General features: G+C 43.7%; 1 long non-coding RNA gene across 4 annotated transcripts; it reads left to right on the forward strand.

The window, feature by feature from the left end:
• Positions 1-1383: 1383 nt before the first annotated feature.
• LOC100936160 (uncharacterized) lies at positions 1384-11238 on the forward strand. 4 transcript variants are annotated; one of them, XR_008528018.2, is made up of 6 exons: positions 1400-1507; positions 2388-2448; positions 2698-2777; positions 3288-3419; positions 9558-9836; positions 10202-11238. It is a non-coding gene; the product is annotated as an uncharacterized LOC100936160 (long non-coding RNA). The 4 variants fall into 4 exon arrangements; XR_002911976.2 differs by lacking the exon at positions 2388-2448 and having other exon boundaries at positions 1384-1507; XR_008528019.1 differs by lacking the exon at positions 3288-3419 and having other exon boundaries at positions 1413-1507.
• The last annotated feature ends 1891 nt before the right edge of the window (positions 11239-13129 follow it).

Raw genomic sequence — 13129 nt, forward strand, 5'->3', positions numbered from 1 at the left:
AACTGGGCTGTCTAAATGCTGCTTGCTCTGACTTCTGTGTCAAAAACAAATGGTAGGACATGTTGAGGATGAGAGCCAGGACAACCCTCAGGAACCTCTGCAGACGATGGCTATGCAAGGTGGCAGCAGAGGTGAGAAGCATTGGGATTCCAGATACAGCCTGAGGACAGAGCCAACCCCATGTAGTCTTGGATGCCCCTTATCTTTCAGTCCTTTGCTTCCATCTCTCTTCTTTCCTGCTCCCAAGCCTGCTGTCTTCTCTTTCTCACTGCACTCTCTTCCTTGGTAAACTCGCTTACTTAGGTGGCTTACCTATGCTCTCACAGCTAGGCAGGGAAGACTCCCCTTTTCTTCCACTTCTAAGACAACATAGGTTCCATAGGTGGAATGCCATGACCAGTCTTTCTAGCTCTTGAATACAGTTTCAGACCAAGAACCCGGGTAGCTTTGTTCTCAACCCCTGAGCAAGCCAGCTCTGTCCTGTCCTAAAAACAGAACCAACTCTCTGGACGCCAGCTTAGAATAAGGAAGACAATACTTCACAGAGTGCATTCTTACTTACTAACCTATTATTTAGTTAGACTCCAACAACAACCCTGAGATATAGGGAAGGCAGGAAGAATTACATCCTCTCAGGAATTAGTAAACTAATAGATTGAGTGACTCATCCAAGGATGAAGTCAGTGAGCAGTGGGGACAGGACTACAGCTCAAATCTGCTGGTTCCCATCAACAATACCTGCTTTCCAGTCCGTAGAATCCCAGACCCTTTTCACAACAAGGAGTCTCATAAAGCAGAAATAAGAGCACCCCAGTTTTCTGTGCATTCTGGCAACGAAGTAATTGTGAAACTGAGACATCTTCTCAGGACTGCTCCACATTGCCCTGGAGCTCAGGCTCAGCTGGAGTCCCCGATAAAGCTCCCAGTGAGGGCGCCCCGTCCTCCTGCAGTTCTGTGAGAAGAGTAAAACCCTGCCAGCCCGGATGTGAGACTATCTTGCCATTGACAGGTCTCCTTCCCCCAGGGTACTCTTTATTTTGCTATTAACTGAGGGAAATGAGATAGCAGCTCAAGTTTTACTCCATGATTTGAGAGTACAGATGTGCCGCTGTGTGGTGGAGCCGGATGCTCTGTGGTCGGTAATGGCCTTCAAACTGAATGGATAATGAAGGCTGACTAAGATGCTAAGCTTAGGCTATAATTAATTTAGAATTTGAAATGGGGAGAAACCTTGGTTGTTTCAAGCTAGTCAAACCAGAGGCTGCCTTAGGGCAGTGATTCCTTCTCACATTCCCATTAAAACCATGTACCTATAAAAAGGTAGCTCCATGTCACCACAGTGGTAACCCTTCTCTGTGACTCATTTCCCATTATGAGCACAATTAGCATGCAGCATGTGTCCTGGGAGATTAATGATCCGCTGGAGGGAAGAAAGAGGAACTTGGGGAATGGATCTGGGTGTAGTCAGAGCTCGCCTCTCCCTAGGAGCTGCCTTGGTGCTGTAAAGGTAAACATCCAGGTGCTGGTTGGACTCCTGGCTGGACTCAGCCTCCGTGGCAGGTGGTCCTCTTGGGGTAGGGGTGGGGCTGCTGCTGATGTGCACAGCAGGTTGAGGAGAAGCACCTTCCAGGGGCCCATAGTTCTTCTGGAGTGGACAGAAGCACCCAACTCCCAGCCACAGCACCTGGGCTGCTGCCATAACGGTTATGTCTCTGAGACAGAGACCTTCACAGGAAGAATTACCTCTTTCCCTCAGCCAAGATGGTACTCTTAGCACTTTCTAGAACTGAAAGAGAGAATTAAGTGAGAAGTTACCCTCTTTTATCCCATGAAAGAATCGAATCAAATATTCTTAACAATTGAGACTGTAAAGTTAAACATATCTCCGAGGTTTGTGGTCTAAAAGATAGGGATGATGTGAAAAGAACTTGAAATAGAACAAAGAAGTAAATAGTTGTGCCGAACCCAATCAAAGAGTGTGGCAGCCGAGTTGAAGATCAGTGGAGTGAGATCCTGTATAACATTAAGAGTAGGTGACACAGGCAGGGAGAATACCCTGTTGGGAGAATGTTAGCAGAGTGACTATAAAACTGGATCAGCCTGGCAGTCAAGGTTACCAACAAGAAGCAAGACAACATTCCAGCCAGAAATCCACTGGTCTTAAAACTCCTCAGCTGGGACAGACAACCACAAAAGTTGTGTGAGAAGATAATCCAAAAGTTATTTGAAATGACAACTGTTTCCTTAGTAGGAGAACACCCTTCAAACACCAGATTTGAATTTAGAATACTTCAGAGGAATCAACTCATAGTAACATTATTTCGTGGTTAAGGTGTTGAGATACAATTTTCCATGGTCTCTCATATTTCTGCATGTCTTGTGAGCAGAGGGTGTTTTTCTGAACAGCTTTGGAAGACAGAGATGGTGCCCTTCAAGAACAAAGGGCAGGTTGGTTTGCTCTCTGATATAATAAAGATAACGTCTCCCTCCAATGCAAAGGTCAAGTGGACTTACTGCCTGTTATAAAAGATTCCAGATCTCTAAGCTCGGGGTTCCTCTCCTGTAACCCATTGCATGTAAAGATGTCTCTGGGCTCTTCACATCACCCTGTGAGAACTGGGACTTGGGGAACTGGTGTAAATGCTGATACTCTGTCTACTGCTATTGACGTAACAAAGTTCTTTGTCTCTGATCCAGGATCTCATGTCTTTTGCCAGCTTCGATGAAACTTGTTAGTTGGAAAGCAGAGTGAAATCTCAGGCTCTACAATTCTTGACGTAAGTATTTTATTCATTTTTGGTATCTATGTTCTTGAAGTACTTAAGAGATTTGGGGCTATGCAAGTAATAGACCAACTTTGTGGTTCATATTAAAATTAAGTGATTTAAACTCATGATTTTTAATTTGAAATTATTTAAGTTTATAAACGGTATGGGAACATTTAGAAAGACCTGAATTCATTCTGTTTATAATTGTAATCCATTAAATTTATGAAAATTACCTAAGAAATCTGGAAAGGATTGGTTTAGCCATCAGGTAATTGAAGTACCTAAACAAGGAAATAAAATATATTAAATTTATAAATCTTACTTTAAATGTTTGAATGAGTTAAATAACTCAGTTTGTATTGGGACCAAACTCTTTAAGACTGCCTTAAATCATTTTGTTAAAAATCTTAGATTGATTTCCACTTCTGTGTAGAGAGTTAGAAAGTTTTTCACCTCTACCCTAACAACAAGAATATGACAAATGAAATACAAAATGATAACATTCCTTGAATTCATCAGAGGACTGACATCACAGGGCAACTAAGCAACTAGAATTCCAAAGAAGGACAAACCCCTCCAAAGACAGGAAGCATGAGGGCAGGCTCATCAGTGTCAGAGCAGGCGAGACCAGCACAGACACCTTACAAGCAGGTAAGGCAAAGTCAGCTAAAATGCCAGTTGGTTGGAAGAGGCCAGAAACAGTGGAAGCCAGAAGGCAATGGAAGGCTTTTAAAGTCCTGATAGACATTTTCTGTTAGTAGAGATTTCCACACCTAACAAATATACATTTTTAAATGGAGGTGAAATAAAGACTTTTTTCAGGCAAATAAATGCTGAGAGAACTCATTGTTAGCAGCCCTCATCTGTAAGAAATATTAAAGGAAGTATTTCAGACAGAAGGAGTATGATGCCAGTCAGAAACTTAGATCTATAAAAGAAATGAATTTCAGAAATGGTGACTATAAAAGTCATTTTTGCCTATTATTAATTGCCTTAAAAAATACTTGACTATTTGCAGGGATTGATAAACTTTCTATAGAGGACCACATAGTAGATATCTTAGGCTTTGTGGGCCCGTGGTCTCTATTGCAACCATTCAACTCTGCCATTGTAGCCTGAAGGCAGCCATGCAAACAAATGGCTATATTCCAATAAAACTTTATTTACAATAACCAGTGGCAGGCTGGAATTGGCACAATCACAAATCAGTGTGCCTATCACTGGCCTAAAGCAAAAATGCTCACAAAGTACTCTACTCTAGGGTTTCTGACAACAATAATAAAACATATAGGAGTATGCTTTGTAAAGTTCTTGCACTTTAAATGAAATGGCATAATATTTGAAGTTAGACTGTGATAAATCAAATATGTACACAGTAAACTCTAAAGCAACTAAAAATAAAAAGAATAGTATAACTAATAAACTGAGTATAGAGCTAAAATGAAAACATAGAATGCTCAATCTGAAAAGCAGGTAAAAAAAGAAGAAAAAGGCAATGAGAAACATGTGAGTCTAATAGAAAACAACCAGCAAAATGGTAGATTTAAATCTATAATTAGAAATATTTGTACTGATACAAACCATATCAATACATATATCACATGTAAATGGTCTAAACACCCAAATTAAAAGGCAGAGATTGTCATATTGAATTTTTTTAAAAAACTGTATGCTGTTTACAAGAAATATACTTTTAATATAAAGAAAAAATTTAAAAGTAAAAACATGGAAAACGATATATTATGAAATCACCAATCAAAAGAATGTTGGAGTAACATTGTTAGTATCAGACAAAGTAGACTCTGGAACAAAGAATTAATACCAGGGATCAAAAGTAACATTACATGATGATAAAGGTGTCAATTCACTGAGGAAGGAAAGCTTTTAGATTCTCTGGGTCCCGTTCAAAACTGAAATCCAGTAAATGAGTTGGAATAATATTTCTAAGTGTGGTATATGCTATCTTCAAAATCTGAAGTGTTCTAAAAAGTGTTATGCCTTTGTCTTACAACTTGGAGGGGCTATCCTGAAATGCCCCTAATCATTGGACCTCTAAAAACTTTGCCAAAGTAGCAGGTCCCTGAAGATTTTAGAGTGTATCCCCTATGTTCTGATGCATATAAATCCTACCAGGGTATTCAGAATACTTACCATTTCCTGTTAACTGGGTTTGCTTACCATGATGTCCTCAATATGGTGGACTAACAGAATGTTCTGCAGAATATCTAGACAACCAAAGTCCTTTGAATTGTATTTTGACAAACAATAGGAAATTCACAGAGCTCTAGGCCAATGCTGTGAATGTATTTTGTTTTCTATTACTAGTAAAGGCAAGTTGCTTCTGATCCTCTCTCCTAATAGAAATTTAAGAAAATGCATCTGCCATGGCCAGGTGTGGTGGCTCATGCCTGTAATCCCAGCACTTTGGGAGGCCAAGGTGGGCAGATCATCTGATGTCAGGAGTTCGAGACCAATCTGGCCAATGTGTTGAAACCTCGTCTCTACTAAAAATACAAAAAATTAGCCAGGCATGGTGGCACATGCCTGTAATCCCAGCTACTCTGGTGGCTGAGGCATGAGAATTGCTTGAACCCAGGAGGCGGAGGTTGCAGTGAGCCAAGATCATGCTAGTGTACTCTCCAGCCTGAGATACAGAGCAAGACTCTTGTCTCAAGGAGAGAGAGAGAGAGAGAGAGAGAATGCTTCTGGCAGATTATTATACTTGGTGATAGATGTTGTGTTGATCTATTCCAGCACTCGTAACTGTGGCTACCACTTGGTTAATTTGTCAGTAGTCCATCTTCATCTGCAATGCGCCATCTCATTTTTGTGTGGTGGGACTAGTAAATTATTTAGGGATTTGATGGGGACCATTATAAAGTCTGCCTTCCTTGAGCCTTGGAGGGTGGCATTCTAATCCAGAAAGAGGCAGTATTTCTGATTTTCTATCTTAGCTGGGGTGAGGAATTTTTGAGAACTTCCACTAGGCATTTCGTAGCATCATGGCTCTTATTTTATAACAGGTTCTCCCATTGTTAAGTATGTCTATTTTGATTATGAACTCAGAGACCAGGAAAATGAACAGCAGCTAGGGCATAGATCCATTGGCCTCACTATGAGACAGATTTGAAGCCAGGACTTTCCTCACATCAACAGAGGGTGTTATGATGGCAGTGGTCCCATCGTATCAGCTTTAGCTCAGATCTTGTGTCCACAGCTCTTCAAATATCTGAGTCCTCAGGAGAAATGCCCATAGATCTTTTTGGTAATAGATAGGGGGTATCACTACTGTGTATGCTTAATGTGGCAATACAAGGTCATTTCTCAGGGGTACCCAGCCTCCCTTTCAATACAGGCTCTGAGTCTGATAAGTGGCTCAGGTCTGGAAACTGGGCAAAGTATCAAGATTTTTCATTGCAGCAGCTGACATCAGCCTTCTGCTCATCAGCTTTTGATCTTTAGTTACATAGTTCAAACAATATGTTCCAGTCTCACTGCTAGGAACACCACAGTCTATTAGTTACTACTCCCTGATTCCTGCAGATAAGAACCCAGATTGTCCTTCTAACTTTGCTGCTGTTACAATCATTTGTCTACTTTGCCTTTGATGGGTGAGTGCTGCCAACTGTGCTGTGCCCTTCTTGACACCCATCATACCCAATGACACTAAGAGGGAGCCCAGACCTATAGCAGCCTAGAAAGGTCAATCAGTGGAAGTTTCTCAACAATGTTGATGGCCACCTAACCGACATATTCCTTATATTGCTAATGGAGAGCAAACCCTCTGGGCTCTCCCAGAGCCTGGTTAATTGGTAGATTCTCTGGTCTTACATAATAAATCTATTTTTGTATGCCTACCTCGCTAGACATTCTGCCCTTTCTGCTGCCAAGGCAGTTCTGGCATTAACAAGAGGTCATTATTGTTTCCAAGCTGTAAGGCACTATCTTGGCAGTGCATCAGGACTGGCTTTAGGTATTCTTGCCAGGACACTACATCCTGAGCCACAGGAGACAGCCCTCATATCCATAAACTCTCCTTCAGTCCAACATTCTCAAAATTCAGCCCCAAACATGTCTTCCTGGGTCATGTTGGTACACATTAGCTAGATGTTACATCCCTTTCTGAAACAATGGCAGTACTTCTCTCATCTAACATTCCGAGGTATATACCAATTATTGGCCTAAACAGGGATTGGCAAACTATGGCCCATGTGTCAAATATTGTGTGTTTTTGTAAATAAAGTTTTACTGAAATACCCATTCGTTTACATATTGTCTATGCTGCCTTTGTGATACAATGGAAGAGTTGAATCATTATGGCAAATACTGTACAAACCACAAAGCCTAAATTTTTTGCTGTCTCTTTACAAAATAAGTCTGCTGACCCCTGGTCTAGAAGCTGTGAGGGCTGGTGGAGGAAATCTTGAGAAGGGCACTCATCATCTCAGAAAGCCTCTGCCTCAAGTGAGGGCTATGTATGGTCTTGGGGTAAGGGAAGGCTTTTTCTCTCTGCAAGGGAAGTGGGCCACTTCTGCAAGCCGAGAAAGTTCCAGGGAATCTGAGGATTGAAGGTTCTCAAGCACATCTACCTGGAAGTCCTCATTTCAGGTCCTCAGGTCTCTTCCTCCTTATCAGCCCCTTGGCTTTGACACAGAACATTTGCTGGAGCCATAAATTCAGACTTTGCTATTCTTTTATCAGATCATAAGCTTAGTTTTCAGCAGGTTGTGCCATCCAGTTACAGAGACTGGTTAATTGGTAGATTCTCTGGTCTTACATAATAAATCTATTTTTGTATGCCTACCTTGCTAGACGTTCTACCCTTTTTGCTGCCAAGGCAGTTCTGGCATTAACAGGAGGTCATTATTGTTTGCAAGCTGTAAGGCGCTATCTTGGCAGTGCATCAGGACTGGCTTTAGGTGTTACCTGCTGTCATAGAGATTTTCTGGCTTCTAATTCTGTGCTTGTTTTGATTGTTAGCTGACTCAGGCTGGGCTATTTTCTCCCTTCAGGGCATTGATGCACTTAACAATCATCTCCACTGCACTTGTATGTGCTGTCACCACCATAGCTCTCAAATGCTAGTGATATTATTGCACAAGCTGGTGCATCCTCTAGCACCTGCACTTCTTCCTGTATCAACCAGGCTCCAGCCCAGCCAGGAGTTTTAAACCACATTAGTTATTTTTACAGAGAAAATTTAGTAACAAGAATTGAGGAACCAGACAGGTCTAAATGGGCACATTGAGATAGGGTGAACAACCATCCCAGTTTGCCCAGGACTGTTCTAGTTTTAGCACTTAAAGCACTGTGCTCTGGGAAAAACTTTAGTCTCAGGCAGACCAGGACTGCTGGCCACCCTCACTGAGGTATCACAGAGATGGTAATGGCAGGAAGCAGCTCTCATCCCAGTACTGGGGGGGCACACAGGAAAGAGTTTTGTCTAAGTAGAGGGCACCAGCTAACTGGTGCTTGTATCCCTGAGGTGTGCCATGAAGCCGGTTTGGGCAAAGCCATTAACTGGAACCAATTGTTGCTATTGAAACCAAGTGTTGTGAGTGCAAAGGTGATGCATCATTGCTGGGATGAGCCTGACACCAGAGGAAGGGAGGAGGCGAGAAGGAGCATGTCCCTTATTTCTTGTCTAGCCTCCAGTTTTCCTCCAGCTTCCCATTGCCCCCCACCCCAGAGCCTAACTGGGAGCCACTGGCAGGGCAGAAATGTGGTAGGTGGGAATTCCTAGCCGCAGCATCAGAGAGCAGTGTACCAAAGACCTGCGTCCACCCTGGCATGCCGGCTGCTTACTGGGTGGAGCTGCAGTAGCTTATTCACCAAGTGAAGACATTCTTAACAGTTACAAGGCATGCCAAGGGGTCATCACCACCCACTTACCACCGAAAACCGGGGCCTTGTTGCCCTCTGAGCAGCAAAGGATCCAAGAGCAGAATCCCACAAAACTCTGCTACCAAGACCGCTTCAAACACCAGCTGTCTTAGTTTGGGGAGCCCCCAAAGCAGATCCCAAGGCAAAGATTTGAGCACAGTGATTTATTTGGGAGGTGGATTGGGCAACTAAAGATATGTTATTGAGCCAGCTAGCACCACAGGAGACTGTAGGGTTCATCTGGGCTGGGTCCAAGTGGGCTGCTTTAGAATCCAGATGACAGAGCTGGGGGAAAGAAGCACATTCCCCATTTCTTCAAGAAACTCAGCCTACCTGCAGGAATGCAGGGAGCACCTCAGAGGCTTTAGACCGTGGGGAGGAACCCCACGCAGGCTGCACCTAAGGCAGGGGCACGCAGTTCACATCTGCCACAGCTGTGATGAGGGGCCTCCACTGGATATCTGGATATCTGGCCATGGCACACAGCGGCCACCACCAAAAGGGCCGGAGGCGGGAGACATGAGATCTGAAGTCAGCTTGAGTAAGGAGCCTGAGATGCTGAAGAAATTGGGAGAATGTGGCGGGTAGTGGGCAGTGCCTTAGTTTGAGTTACCCCCAGAAGCAATCCCTGGGAAAGGACTCAAGCACATGTTGCTTCTTCGGGAGGTGAAGGAAAACATCATTAGGGGAGTAGTGAAATGAGACAGGAGAGGGGATGCGGCCGGTACAGGGTGTGTTATCACAGCAGCCATGGCTGTGGGTAATAGGAGCCTAATGCCACAGGGAGCTGGGAGCCAGCAGAACACACACACCTTGTGGGTGGGAGAGGATTCAGTATTTCCATGCAGGATTCAAAGACTGTTTCTGTCATTAATTTTCCTCCTGGACTTCCTTGCCTGGAGGCAGAATGACCTTCTATGGCTACAGAGAAAGGCTTTAGGCAAAGAGATGCAGCTCTGGGTCCCAGAGTCCGCTGGAGCACACTGAAACTGGAGCACACTGAAGTGGAAGATGGGGCTGCAGACAGAGACTGGGCAGCCTCTGCTCCAGGGAGGCCGGAGAGCCAGAGAGCAGATTCCATAAGAAGAATAACTCCCATTCCTCATGCATGAGACCCTCTGCTAAATGCTTCCTGTGCACCACCTCCAGAAATCCTCCCAAGCCAGGACACCAGCAGTATCACAGGTGGAATATCCCTTATCTGACATGGTTGGGTCCACAAGTGTTTTGGATTTTTTCAGGTTTTGGAATATTTGCATATGTATAATGAGATATCTTGGGGATGGGACTGAAGTCCAAACATGAAATTCATTTATGTTTCAGATATACCTTATATGCAGCACATAGCCCAAAAGTGATTTTATGTGATATTTTAAATACTTTACTGCATGAAACAAAGTTGTGACTGTAACCTGTCACATGAAGCCAGGTTGGAATTTTCCACTGGTGGTGTCATGTTGATGCTCAAAAAGTTTTGGATTTTGGAGCATTTTCAATTTCAGATTTCTAGAGTAGAGATGCTCAACTGTATTATTATTTTCATTTTACAGATAAGAAAACGGAGGCTCCCAGAGATTTGACAACGTGCCCACAGCAATGACCAAATCAGACTTGGTGCTAGGTTTGCACCTCCCCAAAGCCAGCATGTTTGTGCGCTCTGCTGCCACTGCCACCCGCTGGCCCAGCACATGATGTGAACCGTCACGCAGACCTGGAGTTCTGTCTCCTGGGTGGGCTGCTTGCCAACACCGGGGTGGCTGGCCCCTGCCTATGTCAGGTGTTGCAGTGTTGACTCTCTTCGTGTGCTGTTGGGCAGGTGGAGCTGGTTGTGCTAAGCCCGAGAAAACATCCAATGTGCCAAACTTTCCTTCTGCTGGTTATTTAGTAAGCCCAGGAAAAGAACAAATCCTGCCCCAAACAGATGATCTTCTTGAGGAGAGTGGTTACGGCGATGATGCCAGCATGCAGTGGGGAGATTGGACTTTTCGAGATTCTTCCAGCCCTTTGCTTCCCACATTTCATAACGCTTGATGGTGACAGCTCTGCTGTTTGGGAAAAAGATAATACTTATGTCGCTTTTAGAGACACTTTACTGAGTCCCTCTCGCAATGCCTATTAAGTAGAGAAAATAGCAAAATTAACCCGATTTGCTCATCACTCAGTTTTGGCCGTTATCAACTAATGGCCACTCTAGTTTCTACTGGGGTCCCATATACTCTGCCTGTTCCCTGATTATTTAGGTGCTGATCTCAACATTGTATCCTTTTGATGCATTCCAAAGCAAAAATATTGATTCCTAAGCTATCCTTGTGAATTTTCTGATTCAGGAGGTCAGGAATGGGGCCTGAGAATCTACACATATTTTCGATTCTCCAGGTCTGGGAAGCTACAGTGTAAAGGAATGAGCATGGACTTTACAGTAAAAAAGTCTGAGTTTGAGTCTTGGCTTTGCCCAAGCCTTATAACTTTGGACGAAAACTTCAAGTTTTTGGACCTTGACCTCTTTGTCTTCGAGGATCACCTACTCTGTGAACTTGTGGTCCACTAAGACCCTCCAACATTTTTCACATTAAATACATGCTATCAATCTTGTATCTCTCAGCCTTCCCCTGCCTTGGTGTTAGGCTGGGGATGGCGGCAGCAGGATTACATGTGAGTTATCCTCCTTTGTGGTGTTTGCATCCACAAGATCTCTCCAAGCTGTGTTCCCTGTCTCCCATGTGGTGTGTCCCAACACTGTGCCCCCTTTAGTCCCATTCAAGCCTCCCTCATGCTATTTGCTCAAACCCACTGTGCCCAGCTCCCTGGGAAACTGATGGGCAGAACCTATCCCTGAACAGTATTCTTCAATCACAAAATTCTTGCACCTAGAGTAAAACTGACATTTGATTCAGGTCAATGATCGTTTTTCCCAACCAAAACCAAATCCTAATTTCTGTGGTTGGCATGCATGCAGTCATTTGGTGCTTATGAAAAAGAAAGCAGGCTTCACTGAGTTGCAAAAACAAGAACTTTGCTGGCTTTTGGTGTGCTCAGCATTTTTCTGAATGAAGACGGCAACTCACAGTGAATACAGCTTTTTTTTTTTTTTGGTTATTTAATTAAATGGAGTTCAGAGGGAAGGAACATAAATAAACAAGGCAAGCAAATTGGGACGCACATTTGAACTAGAATGAGAAAAGAGCGGTTTCCTGAGGCGGAACACCTTCACAATGGAGTACAGCTTTATTTAGTACAACACTGCCCCTGCAAATTGTGTCCTCAGTTGTTTTGGGGAGTTGAATGTAACTTGTGCTTTCACAGCGACAACTAATAGCAACGAAAGGCCCTAGGAAATGCACGGCTGCAAGAGACTGACTTACAGTGGGAATTTGGGAAGCCATGTGTTAGAACAAAAAGGAACTGCAACCACCTCATTGTATGCCTGAGAAACAGAAGCTGAGATCTCATTATTTGCTCAAAGCTGCACAGCCAGTTGGCAGAAGAGCACAAACCAGCACCCTGGGTTCCTGACCAGTGCTCTTTCCATGGAGAGGTTTAGGTGGTGGTTAGAAGCACAGACACCAGGACAGACTGCCTGGGTTCAGACCTCAGCTCTGTCCCTTCCTGGCTGGAAGATCTTGTGCAAGAGTTAAATCCCATAGGGGCCGTATCAGCCAGAGTTTCAGTAGGAAACAGATGGAACACCAAATTAGGGTCATTGGAGGGGGTATTTATAAACGATCATTTTAAAGATGTGGTTGGAGCATGGGGAAAACACAGGCGCCAGTACAGGGACACAGGGCGAGCAGTGTTAGTGCTGTCCCCAGCACTGGGCCAGAAGGAACAAAGGGAGAGAGAGGCTGCAGAGCCTTGTTCTGAAAGCAGCCATGTCCTCAGGTGGGGGAACCCAGACAGTTACCGTCATCTTGTAGGGAGGAAACCAGGGTAACGGGTACACGTCCTCACTCTCCCTTCTCTCCCTCCATTCTCCTGATGAGGCTCCTCACTGGCTAAACCCAACCAAAAGTACAGAACACAGAAGCTTGTCTGTGTGGTCTAGCTAGACCTGGCTCCTGGGGTGGAGAGCATGCCAGAGGAGGGGGGGCAAATGGATCTGTGGGAGCAAATATAACTAGCTGGCACAGGGCCTCAATTTCCTCATCTTAAAATGGAATCGTAATGGAACCCACTCATAGTTTGTTGTGAAGATTGATAACTGAATAGATGAATAGCTGCAAAGTGCTTAGAATAGTGCTATATATTATAATATATATAGTGTTTATCATACATATACACATTATTATAGTGCTTACTACATAACTACCATAGTGCTTATCATAGATATGCAATATATAGTAAGCATATACACAGTATGCAGATATATAAAAGAGTATAGTAATCATATAGCAAGCACTATATTACTACATACATAATAGACACAGCAAGCATATACATATATAATAGTTTAATGTATTATGATATTGTAAACTTTCCCC

This window comes from Pongo abelii, chromosome 1 (assembly GCF_028885655.2).
Source record: "Pongo abelii isolate AG06213 chromosome 1, NHGRI_mPonAbe1-v2.0_pri, whole genome shotgun sequence".
Lineage (NCBI taxonomy): Eukaryota > Metazoa > Chordata > Mammalia > Primates > Hominidae > Pongo > Pongo abelii.